A 14,822-nucleotide genomic window follows, 5' to 3' on the forward strand; every position below is an offset into this window, starting at 1 on the left:
CCTCCCCAAGATATCTCATTATGTATACGCAAATATTCCATTATCTGAAAAAAATCTGAAATCCACTTCTGGTCTTCAGCATTTTGGATAAAGGCTACCCAATTGTGCTATTTTAATTAGGATTACAAAAAAACTTATTTAGGCAAAGAGAATTCTAGTAGGGCAAGGACTAGCTGGAAAAGTTCCTTCTCTTCTAGCCTATGCATAAGCCAGAAGATTGATAAGAAGGACGGTGAGAAGTCACCAGCTAAGAATCATTGAGACCTATGCTGAGTGTGCAGGAATAACGTTACAAAGCAATATGATACATGTCTCTGCCCTCAAGATTAAAATCTCAGGGGGAGACTGTATGACAACACGACAAGTTAAATAGTGAAAGCTTTAAAATAAGCAGTTAAAGAGAATAATGGATGTCACAAAGTCTTCCATGATTAACTGTCAAGTGAGTCGCACAGATGATAATTGTTAAGAAATCAAAAGAAGGTGAGGAATGAATTGGCTGCATGCATTATAGCACTTCCCGTTAACTTAGATAAAATAGATACATTTTAATTAATAAAGACCCACATTTCTCACTTGTAACAGTCCAAATGCTTAATGCTCTAAAAGCTAAACATAAAGTGACTATGTGACCCAGCAATTCCATTTCTAGGCATGTGCCTGAAGGGAGTGAAAGACAAACTGAAACAGGTGTCTGTGCCAATGTTTACAGCAGTGTTATTCACAACAGTAAAAAGGTGAAAGCGATCTAAGTGTCCATCAACAGATGAAGTGACAAAATGTGGCACATCCATACAATGGAGTACTCTTCAGTCTAAGGTTGAATGAAGTTCCGACACATGTTGCACTATGGATGAATCTTCAAAACATTAAGTGAAAGAAACCAGAAACAAATTTTTTATAACTCTACAAATATGAGATATCTAGAATAGGTGAATCCATACAGATAGAAAATAGATTAGAAGTGCCAAAGACTGGGGCTGGGGGCAGAGAGAAATGGGGAGTTACTGCTTTTGAGTATAAAAGTTTTGGTTGTGGCAAAAAGAGAGCTCGAAATAGATACTGGTGATGGTTGTACAATATTGTGAGTATAATTAATGTCATCCAATTGTTCACTTAAAATGGTTAAAATGGTAAATTTAGATTCTACATTTTACCATAATTTTAAAAAATGAATATACAAAACCTCCACTGAGTTGTACATGTAAATGGGTGGATTATAAAGTATGTGAATTATGTCTCAATTTAAAAAGTCCATGGGCTCATTCCAAAATAAGAAAGCAAATGGGACCCAGGGTCTCGGTGCCTGGGGTTGGAGAGTGCAGCAGGGCTCAATGTAGCCGCTGGGGGGAAGAAGAACTGCCATTCACCACAAGATTAGAAAATGGGGCTCCAGGAAAAGGTCCCCGAGCCTAGGAAGTAGGAGGAAGGAAGGTAAGCTGGAAAGCTGAGTGAGGTGGAGGAGGCAACTTCAGAAGGAACAGGGACAGGAGGAGAGCTGCCTTAAAAAGGCAGGGCCCAGAGAAGGCCGCAGCTGCTGGTCTGTGAGTACCGTGTTATGATAGGCTGTCACTCAAGGGAGCCCCTTCCACCTGCACACAGTATGCCCAGGTTCAGGGAAGCACTGGGAGCCATGACTCCACGCATTCCCTGTTCCCAATGGGATGCAGAGCCACCCTGTCCTTCCCTCAACTCTGGACTCTGGTCACAGTCACTTGAACACACAGTGGCTCCCCTGGCCATCTTAGGAAAAGTGGATGTGTTCTATCACAGGTGCATGCTCTGGTGAAGACACCACATCAAGACAAAGGCTGGCTCCCTAAAAAGTGTTCTAGAAACTGGTGTCCTCATCCTGTGACCCTGGACTTCCAGTCATCTCCAGCCCATTCTGAAATCTACTAGGGAAGGTGGAAGAGATTACTCGTGGCATTAAAGGATCTACTGTGAGGGTCCCTTCAAGATTTATTATGCCACAGACCGTTGCTGCCATGCCCAGAGGCCTCTTCTCTGGGCACAACATCAGTTACCTCAGACCTGATTTCCAATGCTACCTCCGTGGTCGATGCCACTAAACCAGAAGTCTCCTGTCAATCAACCATTGCCTGCACCACTACTGCCATTGCTGCTGCCTCTGATTCTGCTGTTGCCAGCCTAAGGTGACCTAGAGGTCTTCTTTCTGGGTGCTGCTGCCACAGAAGAAACCGCTGCCCTGAATGCAACTGAAGCTGACACTGCTGATGACCCCCAGAGATTGCCTGGTGACACTCCCCCACAGCTGCAGTTGTAGCTGCCACTGCAGCCACTACTGCTGACCTGCTGCCAACAACCACCATCACTACAGCTGCTACCATAGCCTAGAGGACTGCTTCGGGGGAGACTCCAGGTTTGGTTGCGCGTGGCTGCACCCATTTTGGGAGACCAGCCAGGGCCTGGGGTCCGGGTGCTAGCAGGTTTACCACCACAAAGGTCTCTGTCTAGGGACTCCAGCTGGGACCTCCAGGTCCAGTGTTCGGGTGCCTGCAGGTTTCGAGGCGCATGGGGTCTTTCTGCTGAGAGTGCTGTGGCCCTTGTCGTGCTGCTGCATCTCGGGGTTGCTCCTTTGCATAAGTGTATCCCTGGTGGTCTCTCTGCAAGTAGGAGCAGCATTGAGATCTTGGGACTGCAGTGTGGCTGAGCCTGAGGTATCTGAAGCCCAGATCAGTGGGATAGAGACTGGGTTTGCGAGGGCTGATCCGGGTTTGGTGGTCCCAAGAGACGTCAGAGACAGGGCTAAGAAACTATTGAACAATGACAGAGACAGTTCGACTTTCCAGCAAGATTTATTTTATTTTATTTTTTGATTCACTAATCTCTCTACCATATTTAGAACAGGATGTTTTTTATGCATCACTGTGTGGAGGACCATGACATATGAATGATGTTTTGCATTTTTCTTGTATTCTTATGTCTTTAATTTTTTTCTCTTTATTCGTATCTTCCTCTCTTTTGTCTGTTATAGTCTTTCCTACTTTTCTCGAACCAACAATCAAACTCTGTCAGCTCCTCTTCCACTCTTCCTGTGCATTTTTACATCTCACGTTCCTCTTCCTCTCTCATGAATATTACATAGTACACTACCTCTGTTCTCTCATCTACCATTTGAAATTGTAAATCGTTTTAACAAATATTCTGTTTGTACTATAGATAGTTACGGAACTCATCATTTCGGTTTAATGTGAGAAAGCAGTAGACGCCTTAGTGGGAGCTATTAGGTTTAAGGCTATATATTGTGTACACTGGGTGCTGTTGATATGGGCCTCACCAATAAAGGTGAAGTGCTGGAAACCCTCAGGGACACGACAGATCTACAGGGCAGAACTTATCCTGCCTTAGATCCATACTTTTAGATGGGAAAACACACTAACAACATGAAAAAACAAGGGAATGAAGCACCCCAAGCAAACCAAGATGTTTCAATAACAGAAGCCACTGATAACACAGCAGAAGAAATGTCCAAGAAGGAGTTCAGACTGTATATAGTGGAACTGATATGTGAAGTAAAGGACAGTATAAAAAATGAAATCAAAGAAAAAATACAGGAAGTGAAAGACCACTTCAATAAAGAGTTAGAGATTTAAAAAAAATAAAATCCAAGCAGAAATTCTCAAAATGAAGGATTGGGCAAACCAAATTATAAATGCAATAGAAAGCATCATCAACAGACTAGACCACGTGGAAAACAGAACCTCAGACAATGAAGACAAAATATATAATCTTGAAAGTAGAGTTGAACATGCAGAGAAGATGTTAAGAAACCACAAACAAAATATCCAAGAATTATGGGATAACATGAAAAGACCAAATTTTAGAGTTATCAGAATAGACGAAGAAGCAGAGATACAAACCAAAGGAATGCACAATCTTTTCAATGATATAATAGCAGAAAATTTCCCAAACCTAAAGAATAGAATGCAAAATCAAATACAAGAGGCTTACAGGATCCCAAATGTACAAAATTATAGCAGACCCATACCAAGACACATTATAATGAGAATGAATAACACACAGAATAAAGATAAAATTTTAAAGGCTGGGAGAGAAAAAAAATCAAATTATATAGAAGGGGAAATCATTTTGGATTTCAACTGATTTCTTAACCCAGACCCTCAAAGCTAGGAGGTTCTGGAATAATATATTTCAAGTTCTGAAAGAAAATGGATGACAACCAAGAATTTTATATCCAGCTAAATTAAGTTTCAGATTTGAAGATGAAATTAAAACCTTCCATAAACAACAATTAAAAGAATTCACAACTAGAAAATCTACATTATAGAGCATTCTCAACAAAATATTCCATGAGGATGAAGTGACAAAAAAAAAAAGTGAAAACCTGCAAAGGGAGGATCTACATTAAAGGGATATTCAACCAAATGAGAAACTAAGACAAATCAAAAACCAGAAATAAATCACAATGACAGGGAATACAAATCATATCTCAATAGTAACCTTGAATGTTAATGGCCTAAACTCATCAATCAAAAGACACAGACTGACAGGTTGGATTAAAAACCAAGACCCAACAATGTGCTGTCTTCAAGAGACTCACCTCATGGGCAAAGATATCCACAGGGTAAAGGTGAAAGGATGGGAAAAAACTTATCACTCATATGGATTGTGTAAACAAACAGGGATTTCCGTTCTCATTTCAGGTAGAGTAGACTTCAAATCAAAGTTAATCATAAAAGACAAAGAAGAACATTTCACACTTCTCAAGGGAAGTATATATAAGCAGGACATAACAATTATAAATATTTATGCCCCAAACAATGGAGCATCCATGTATATCAAACAAACCCTTCTCAATTTCAAGAGTCAAACAGACCAGAATACAAAAACACTGGGAGACTTTAACACACCTCTCTCACTTCTGAACAGATCTTCCAAACAAAAACTAAATAAAGAAACTATAGAACTAAATAATACAATCGATAGTTTAGGCTTAACAGACATATGTAGATTATTTCATCCATTATCGAGCAGATATACTTTCTTCTCAGCAGCACATGGTTCCTTCTCTAAAACAGAGCATACCTTATGCCAGAAAGCAACTCTTAGTAAATACAAACAAAAAACAGAGATAATACCCTGCATTCTATCAGACCACAATGGAATGAAATTAGAATCAATAGTAAGATAAAAAAATAGAAGCTACTGTGACAAATGGAGACTAAATAATACACAATTGAAGGATGAATGGATAGAAGAAATCAAAGATGAAGTAAAAAATTCTTAGAGGTAAATGAGAACACTGACATGACATATCAAGATCTCTGGGACACTATGAAGGCAGTACTATTTATTTTAATGAATGCATTGAGTGCATTCATTAAAAGAATAAAAAGTCAACAAGTAATGACCTAACACTACATCTCAAAGCCCTAGAAAAAGAAGAACAAATCAACACCAATAGCAGAAGACAGGAAATAATTACAATCAGAGCTAAAATCGATGAAATTGAAACAAACAATTGAAAAAATTGACAAAACAAAATTGGTTCTTTGAAAAAAATAAATAAAAATAGATAAACTCCTGGCCATGCCAGTGAAGAGAAAAAGAGAGAAAATTCAACTTACAAAACACAAGATGAAGAAGGAAATATCACAATGGACATGTCTGAAATACAAAAGATAATCAGAAATTATTGTACTCTAATAATAAACAGAAAATATAGAAGACATTGACAGATTTCTAGAGACATATGACCTACCCAAACTGAATGAGGAGGTCATACATGATTTAAACAGATCAATTTCAAGTAATGAAATAGAAAATGCCATCAAAAGCCTGCCAACCAAGAAAAGTCCAGGACCAGATGGATTTTCAGCTGAATTCTACAAGACTTTCAAAGAAGAAATACCACATGCACCTCCAATAAAGTATTAATCTCTAGGATATATAAAGAACTGAAAAAACTTAACACCAAAAAATACAAATAATTTAATCAATAAATGGGCCAAGAAACTTAACAGATACTTCACAGAAAAAGAAATCCAATTGATCAACAAATTTATGAAAAAGTGTTCAACATCTCTAGCAATTAGAGAAATACAAATCAAAACTACTCTAAGATTTCATCTCACTCCTGTCAAAATGTCAATCATCAAGAATACAGGCAACAATCAATGTTGGTGAGGATGTGGGGGAAAAGGTACACTCATACATTGCTAGTGGAACTGCAAATTGGTGCAACCACTATGGGAAGCAGTATATGGAGATTCCTCAGAAAATTGGGAATGGAACCACCATTTGACATAGCTATCCCACTCCTTGGCTTATACCCAAAGGACTTAAAATCAGCATACTATAGTGACACAGCTACATCAATGTTTATAGCAGCTCAATTCACAATAGCTAGACTATGGAACCAACCTAGGTGTCCCTCAATAGATGAATAGATAAAGAAAATGTGGTATATATGCTCAATGGGATATTACTCAGTTTTAAAGAAGAGTGAAATTATGGCATTTGCCAGTAAATGGTTGGAGTTGGAGAATATCATGCTAAGCAAAATGAGCCAATCCCCCAAAAAACAAAAGACCGAATGTTTTCTCTAATATGTGGATGCTAATTCACAATTAGGCAGCACTAGGGAAGAATAGCGTTACCTTAGATTAGGTAGAGGGAAGTGATGGGAGGGGAGGGAAAGGGATATGGGATCAGGAAAGACAGTAGAATGAAACACGCATTATTATTGTATGAATGTATTTGACTAGGTGACCAATATGATTCTGTAACATGTACACTCAGAAAAATGAGAAATTATATCCCATCTATGTATGATATATCAAAGTGCATAAATACATTCTACTGTCACGTGTAACTAATTAAAACCAATAAAAAAAAGTTATTGTAAACTGTCACTTAAAATAGGATTTGGTCCATGTGGGGACAAGTGCACGGAGTAGGGCATACATGGCATATGTTAAGGGTGTCTGAGTGGCAGGCCCCTCCTCTCGTACTAGGCATGTGAGCAGCAGGCCGTTTACCCCATAGGCACAGCCCTGTGCATGAGGCTGTACGTTGCAGTCCCTGCGCTTGCTCCATAGCCCACTCCTTGATTGGTAGCTGCAAGGACAGCTGGCCAGAAACTGCATTGGCGGCTGCCTGTAATCTGCTTATCTACTGCCGGAGTATATATACATGGTACCTGAGCAATAAAATCAGACCTGCTCCCTGCTTGGTCTCTGGAGGTCTTGATTAGCGACTCTGCAGTCACACTGTCCTCTACCCTGTTCTGTGGACCTCCTTGCTGGACGAGAGAGAGCCCAGTAGGTCTACTACTCATTTAGAGAAAAAACAAATTTCTTTAGTGAGTGCACCTAACATATACCTAGATCTGGCCAATTCCTGCTCATCCTATCTTCCGTAAGCACCGAATAGTTTAGGAGATAAGGAAGCAAACAAGCAAAACACACACACAACATTAATTTTGGCCAAACTGTAATCTTACCTCAAATAAAATTCAATCTGGGCACATTTGGAATTCTTTGTTTAAATTTGAAAACTATGAAGCAGTTTCAGCTTAATTTCGGCAAGAATTATCTAGCAACTAGAACTTTCTGAAGGTACAAAGGGCCAATCTGTCAATCAGTTAACCTCTTGTCACTTAGGAAGGCTTTCCAGCAAGGGTCTTGTAGGAGTCGGCAGCTTGGCCTAGATGACCAGGAGACTTGAGGGCCGACTCCTCAATGGAAACCAGCAGGTAGTGAGCCTCCCATGAACAGGACTGGGGGAGCCTGCCTGTCAGCCTCTGGTGGTCTCCCAAGGAGAGACATAAATCCTCCATCAATTTTTGGGGGGTTACTGGGGATGGAGCCCAGAATGCTCAACTACTAGGCTATATCCCTGGTCCTTTTCATTTTGAGATGGAATGTTGCTAAGGTGCCCACGCTGGCCTCAAACTTGTGATCCTCTTGCCTCAGCCCCCTGAGTATCTAGGATAATAGAAGTGTGCTACTTGATCTCTATAAACTCTTCAGGGGTACTGTTCATTTGTTTGTAGCTGGGGAGTCCTATGCAAATATGAACAATACAGTAATGCTGATTTACTTTTATTTTTGGATTTATATGTGATCTCTTCTATTGTTAGAAATCTCTGTGTTCTACCTAAATATGCTACACAGATTAGGGAACAATGGGAAGCTGCTAAATGAGTCACTTTAAAAATGAGCACACTTTTGAGATGCTACTGTGGATTCTTTAGGCTCCTATGTGTTGAGACTACTGGGATTCATTCCACTATTGAGTCTAATTATTATTGATAGCTTATCAATCCCATTACGAGTTGGTTAATGGAAGTGAGAGAGACTGATAGAAGTACAATGAGAAATGAAATATTTGCTCAAATGGCCTTGACAGACATCACTTCTGAATAAGGAGCAAAGCTGTAAGAGCACACAATTGCATTGTGTTGTCATGGCAATAGATGATTTTCATCATTTTAAAATGATGAAAAGAAATAAGGAGCTAAGAAGTAAGAAATCAGCCCCAATGGAGAACACACTGCCAGAGGATCAGGTGCAAACCCGTGACCCCGTCTCTGCAGGGCCCTGCTTGGAATGTGATTCTGATTTCTATTTGCTAATCTCAGTCAATTTCATCCTTCAAGACCAGGGTCAAAAACTCATCTCCTCCAGTAAACTTTCCATGACTTCTTTCACTCTGACTTCATAGTCAACACTAGTTATGAAAAAAATACTACTCTTTTATCACCACAATACTGATTGCCAAATATAGGTAATAGTTATTGGATGTAGACCAACTACCATTCAGAGTGCTGTTTACATATTATCTCCTTTGATCCTCCTGGCAAGACTATGCAACAAAGAATATTTTGAAGGCAATAAACTGCAGACATGGCAAGCTTGGGTCACTTGGTTGCCTAAAGTCACAGAGCTGGTAAGGGGCAGAGTCAGATTGAAGGCAGCACCTGATCTCTCATCCATGATGCTCTGCAAACCTCTGTCTCCCTAGTGAAGTACCCAGCAAGCACCTAAAATGTAAAATGATGCAAACTCCTTTTTCTGGTTCCTCCAGGGCCTTATCTCATGACAGTGGTATTTTCTGAGCATGGGACCTGGGATGGTTTGCACACAGAACTTCTCAGCTGACGAGAAGGAGAGATACGGACTCAGTCACCTTCACTGCTGTTCCCACACTGTTCTATTCTAAGGCCAGAGCTGATTACTTTTAATCTGGCCTTGTGTGAGGAGAGGGAGCTGAAGCCACTGCCTTCATGCCAGTGTGCTCCTTCTGATGAGTTAGGTAGTTCTTGATTTAAAGTCATCAGTGAAAATTCCCTTCATTTTAACCTGGTACGTACATTCCATTCAATCATATAGTCTGCATATTTATACCAAACATCACCATTAAGGTCGTACTTTATGTGACTACTTTACAGAGAAATCAGAAACAAGACCCTGGAAGGAGCAGCGAGAAGTCACCCTGTCCTCACCCAGTGGATGGTGTGGAAGATGATGTCTTCTCCCACTTTCTCCTGCAGTCCTGTTCCCTCCTTCTACAGCTTGACTCACTTCTCCTCACCATGGCAGGCTGTCCACTGAGTCCTCCTGCCTGATGTATCCACTCCTCCCTGTCCCTGCCTCCTTCTTCATTGTGGAAGGCAAGGAGCCAGCCAGGAGGTTGCCACACATCAGTGACATCTCTGTAATGCCAAAGTGTCATGACAAGCTGCTGGGGATGGACAGTAGGGCAGTGTTGCTTATTCCCTAAGCCGCTCCACTTCATCCACTCAAGTGTAGTGAATGGGGCCCTGTAATGAGGATGCTGTGAGCTGGCTGGACCAAAGGCCTTTCATTGCTCCAGATGCATCATACGATTGAAACATCTTTCAACTCTGGAAGTGTGTTAAAACGGACAGGCAACAAACACCCTTAAAATGATCTTGTGTGTCTAATTCCTTTGCTTCTTCACTCTAGTTGGAATAGGATGTTCCTGTGCCTGCAAGATTTGGCTGTGTGGCCTTCTTAACCAGCACAGGGCAGCTGTGAGCAACTGGGCTGTGGGTGGCAATGAAGACGAACTCCACTTTGGGTTGATTTTTGTTCAGGTAGTAATAAATGAGTGTGGTTTTTTTCACCTCTCTCTATGTTTTAGACCAAAGTCTTTTGAGCAGCAGTTATTCGGTTTTCCAACTAGTTTCTCTGGTTTTACAATTTGATATAAAGGAGGAAATGATTTAATATGTATTCTGCAACCCCACCTCTAATTTTAAGAGTGACTCAAATGACTGTCTTACTAAAAAATCCTAAAAAACTGAATGATATTTATGAACCATTTTTTTTTTTTTTTTTACAGTTTACATTTTTGTTCCAATGGCTGTAACAGTCTTTGTGAAGCGCAGAATGCAGCAGTGCCCGGTGACCCAAGTACAACAACCTATCTGCCAGGGTCTTTTAAGTAATGTACGGATGAATATATGAGTGAATAATGAAGTGTTAGAGTCTGTAGACAAGTCAAAATAACACCTGGTGTTTTGCCAGGGGAATGTTAAGAGTTCTTAAACAAGTCTGGATGGTGCCTGGCAAAATGCCAGAGGGAGTGGTTTGTGAAGTAACAAAAGCGAGCCATTAAGTGTGGAGATTCCTTATTGGTTGAGTGATGTATCTAGTTTATGCTAATTAAGATAAGCTGTGCAAAATGTATAAATACCTCTGTTGTCCTACAATAAACGGCTCCTACTCCTGCTGTATCAACGTACACAAGTTATTCGTCACCCCCCAACCCCGATATTTTGCTGCAGCCAGACTGCGGCAATGAAGAATGGACGAGCAGCTGGAGCACTGATAGTTACACACTTCCAAAACTATACTCACACTGGAAGGCCATACGTTGGGCCTCTGTGTGGCAGTTTCAGCATGAGGCAAGGTTGGTAGGAGGGTCTGGATGAATCAGACATGCACCTGCAAACTCTTGTCTGAGGAAATTTTTGGTGAGAAAAGAGGGCTTGCTCAGCATATGGAGACAGATGCTTCTCTAAGTTAACTATAAATATTTTATAGTTCTACTACTTACTCCTGGGGGCCACAGAAAAATATGTCTATAATTTAGTTTTTCTGAGTTGACGCCAATTCTCTAGACACAACCAATGAAACCCCTAGACCAACAAGTGACTCATTGAAAAAGCAGAGTCCATTGGCTCTTCTGTGGTCTGACCACTAAAATTCAAAGAATTAGAAGAGCTGATTTCTGTCCCTCTCCTGAGATGGCTCCAGCTTACTGATGAATGCCCAGTACTCAGTGGGGCTTAGTGTACAACACTCTTTGACCTCCCCACATCCCTGGCATGGTGCACTGCACCAGGACATAGTGGTGGTCACAAAAGAGTGCAGGACATTAACAATTATATTGTTAATGACTGAAGATAAATCAGTTATTTCTGTCACTAATTAAGCTTGCCATTTCTTTAGGGCATCTAAATCACAATTCTGCTATTTAATAATTTAATATTAATATTAATTAAATATTAATCAATTTGGGTAAGTCACTTCCTTTCTTGGGCCTGGGCTTCTTCATCTATCAAATGGGAAAAGGAAATGTGGCATCTACACCCCGTAAGTGACACAGAGGGCAGTGCTGGCGAAAGCACTTGATACCCTTCTTGAGTTCACCACCTCCTAGGCTGCCTCTGCATGCTCTGGAATTCTCCTTACAAGTCGGAATCATGACCATCCACCTGCTCTGGCAACTAAAGTGCCACATATTTGGTGTCAGGAAGAGTGGTTTTATTTTGAAATTCTTTTAAGAATTCTAGGCGATGTCCCCCAGTCTTGGAGACTTACTGACTCTCCCTGAGGTCTGGAAAGGTGGCCCCATCACTTGCCCCACATTGGTGCCAAGGCACTCTGGGGGGAGGGGCACTGTCATTCTCATGAGCATCATTGGCTCCTGACTCTCCAACTGTCATGTTGAGGCTGACCCACATCAGGGGTAGTGCCCAGCATTTCAGGCAGTTACAGGACAAGCACTGAGAACCAGAAATGTTAGCGTTAGTGTAAGTAGAAAATAGGAAATAAAGTTGGGAACACGATGCTCATGGCAGAGGAGTGATCTGGGTTGGCTGGGGCGGGGGTGGGCAAGGATGATCAGGGTTAAGGAGAGAAGGTCTCCCTTGTTCAAACCAAGAAACCCAGAAGGGCAAGGAACATCGCCCAGTAGGAGATGTAGTGGACTCCTACTTAGCTGCACTGGGGGGTGATACTTGTTTTCCCAGGACCAATCTTTCCCTTGAGTCCCTTACTACCTCATAATGAAGAATACCATCCCTATTTAACAGGAGACCCCTTAACAATCTCCCCTTGTATCCTGAAATCTCCTTGCTCTGTGTGTCCTGTTTTCTCTTAGAGAAGCTTCCTGACTGGGACTCCTCCTATGTGCCTGCCTTTGCAGCTCTGCACCATAAATTACTTCACCTGAATCTGCAACCCCACCTCTAATGTTTGTACACAACTGCTTAGACCTTTGACCTTGAGAAGTTCCCTCCCATGTTATCTCCTTAAGTTACATTCCCTTCAGATCCCTTTAGTACTTTGCTGGTTTTTTTGGAAAGATGTTCTGCTTTGTGTTATATGATTTGTATGTATCTTATCTTGCTTATTCCTTTGTGTACCTCATGAGGACAGAGATCGGCTCCCTTATTTATGTAACACCTGCAGTGCCCAACATAATATCTTACACTGATGAAGGCAATAAACATTGACTGTGCTAAATTTTATGACATTCTGATTTCTAAGAATGAGTAATTGTATTTCCTCCCACATTTTTTTCTCGTTTCTAAACATAGTCATAATAATGTGATCACAATTACACAGTAGTTTCTCTATAAATAAGACAGCTACTGGCTTATTTTTTATTTCATGTAGACTCAAACTCAAATACACTTTCCTATCTTTCAGGGTCCTGAACCATTTTCTAAGGCAACAGCCATTTATCTTTCCAGAAAACATTGCTATCACATCTTCTGTGAGCTGCCAGTCACAGCTATGGGCATCTGAGACCTTCAACATCACTCTGGTTGACCTGCAGCTTGCCATTTTGGTGGAATGACCCTGGTACATTTTCATTATCTCGGGCCAGGCAGGCAATCCGTTATGCTTTTAGCATACCAAGCCCACTGCCATGATCCGTGGTGGTTCCCCACAGGTCACCTGCCCGTCCACTGCTGCTTGCCTCCTTGGAGTCTCTCAGTCATTTCCATCAAGTCCTCACGAGCCACCATGCATTTCAGTTCTGCTGCTCTTGGGGGCCTGGGAGTGCTAGGGAAGTGGGTATGTGCTTTGGCTTTGCTGTCTCTCCAGCCCTGACTGGTGCAGAGAGAGCATCTTGTCCTCAGGCACTATTTAATTCTCTCCTTAGCACTTCAATGTCCAGAGTTTGGCTCAACTCAAATCTCAGACTCCAAAATCATATTCCATTCTAACTAATCACTAGATTTTAAATTACTTTCATTTTTTTTCCAGTTGTTTGCAAATTTGTTTGGGCCTTCTTATGACAATGATATAAATGTATACGAGCTGTCCTAAGCAAGTGTCCAGTTTGGGGCTGGGAAGAGCCTTTCTTCTTGTGAAGGGGCCACTGAGCCCACATGAAGACTGAACTCACACGTGAAGACTGAACTCACAGCCTTCTTGGTGGGGAGGATGAGGCACTGGAAAGGAAGGAACACTAACTCGACTTGGGACTGTGATCAAAAGGGAACTGAGACCAGCCCTGGAATCAGCATGTGGGGAGTAAAGCAATACTGATCTGCAAATGTGTGCCTGGTCTCACTGACCTCAAGTCTGCTTTGGTACCTGGCAAATGACAGGATCAGAAATGCTCCACTACATTCTTCTCTGAAATATACTGAAAATCAGGCTGAGCCACTCGGTGGGAAAAAAGAATGAGAAATATGCTATCCCTATCATGAAATATATACCCAAACCATTGAACTTCATTATTAAGATGGGAAGGGATGCCCCATGCAGGAACAGCTATAATGAGAATGTTTTAATCAGTCTATCTGTACATTTTGTAATGATTTCAAGCATGAGAATTTATTATCTAATCAAAAGGATTTGTGATTACTAATTAGTTACATTGTATCCAATCAGGAATTAATACTGTGGGCCTAATTACAAATGTTGAGCTTTGTACCCAGTTGTGGGATGCGTGCCGACTGGCAATGCTGGGCGGGGGAGTGGCGGGCCTTCCCTGACCCTTGGTTCTACAGCAAAGGCACCAGCAGGGCGGGGTTGTGAGACTTGGGGTTCTACGAGGCCCCAAGGCCCCTAGGGGTGCAGAAGGCCAAGGTTTACCAGGCTGCACCACCTGAGCCAAGCAAGCTGAAAGCATGTTTTACTGGAGTCTGGCTACAAAGCATAGAAAAAGAGGCTCTGGTGCCAGGGTTAATATTGTACAAATATAATAAATATTTCTTCCCTCTCTCCAGGAAGCACACAGAGAGTAAAATGAATTATTACTACTTTGGAATAAACAGTAATGCTCTCTGGGTGAAGAGCCAACTGGCAGTTTGAAAGATTGGGTTAATCAGACACAGGGAAATTTCTGATTAATTGGACAATTACTTGGAATTCTGAGTGAGCCAAGGCAATATTAGAGAAATGTCCCAACCAACTGGGAGTAAATTCAGTAGCCTGAGGCAGAGATTCTGAAGCTTATGGAGGCTGAAATACACTGGCATTGTGGGCCTGATTTTATGATCTCACGTTTGTCAAATGTATAGGGCCTGCAACTATCTTTTAAGACTAAAGTGATTCAAATTA

At 41.4% G+C, this 14,822-nt stretch overlaps 1 protein-coding gene across 4 annotated transcripts in view; it reads right to left on the minus strand.

Annotated features, from left to right (window-relative positions):
* Hipk2 (homeodomain interacting protein kinase 2) overlaps positions 1-14,822 on the minus strand; it is a 189,385-nt gene that overhangs the window by 20,185 nt on the left and 154,378 nt on the right. The gene's annotated exons all lie outside the window — the stretch shown is intronic.

The sequence above is a fragment of the Ictidomys tridecemlineatus genome, chromosome 2, assembly GCF_052094955.1.
Source record: "Ictidomys tridecemlineatus isolate mIctTri1 chromosome 2, mIctTri1.hap1, whole genome shotgun sequence".
Classification (NCBI taxonomy): Eukaryota; Metazoa; Chordata; class Mammalia; order Rodentia; family Sciuridae; genus Ictidomys; species Ictidomys tridecemlineatus.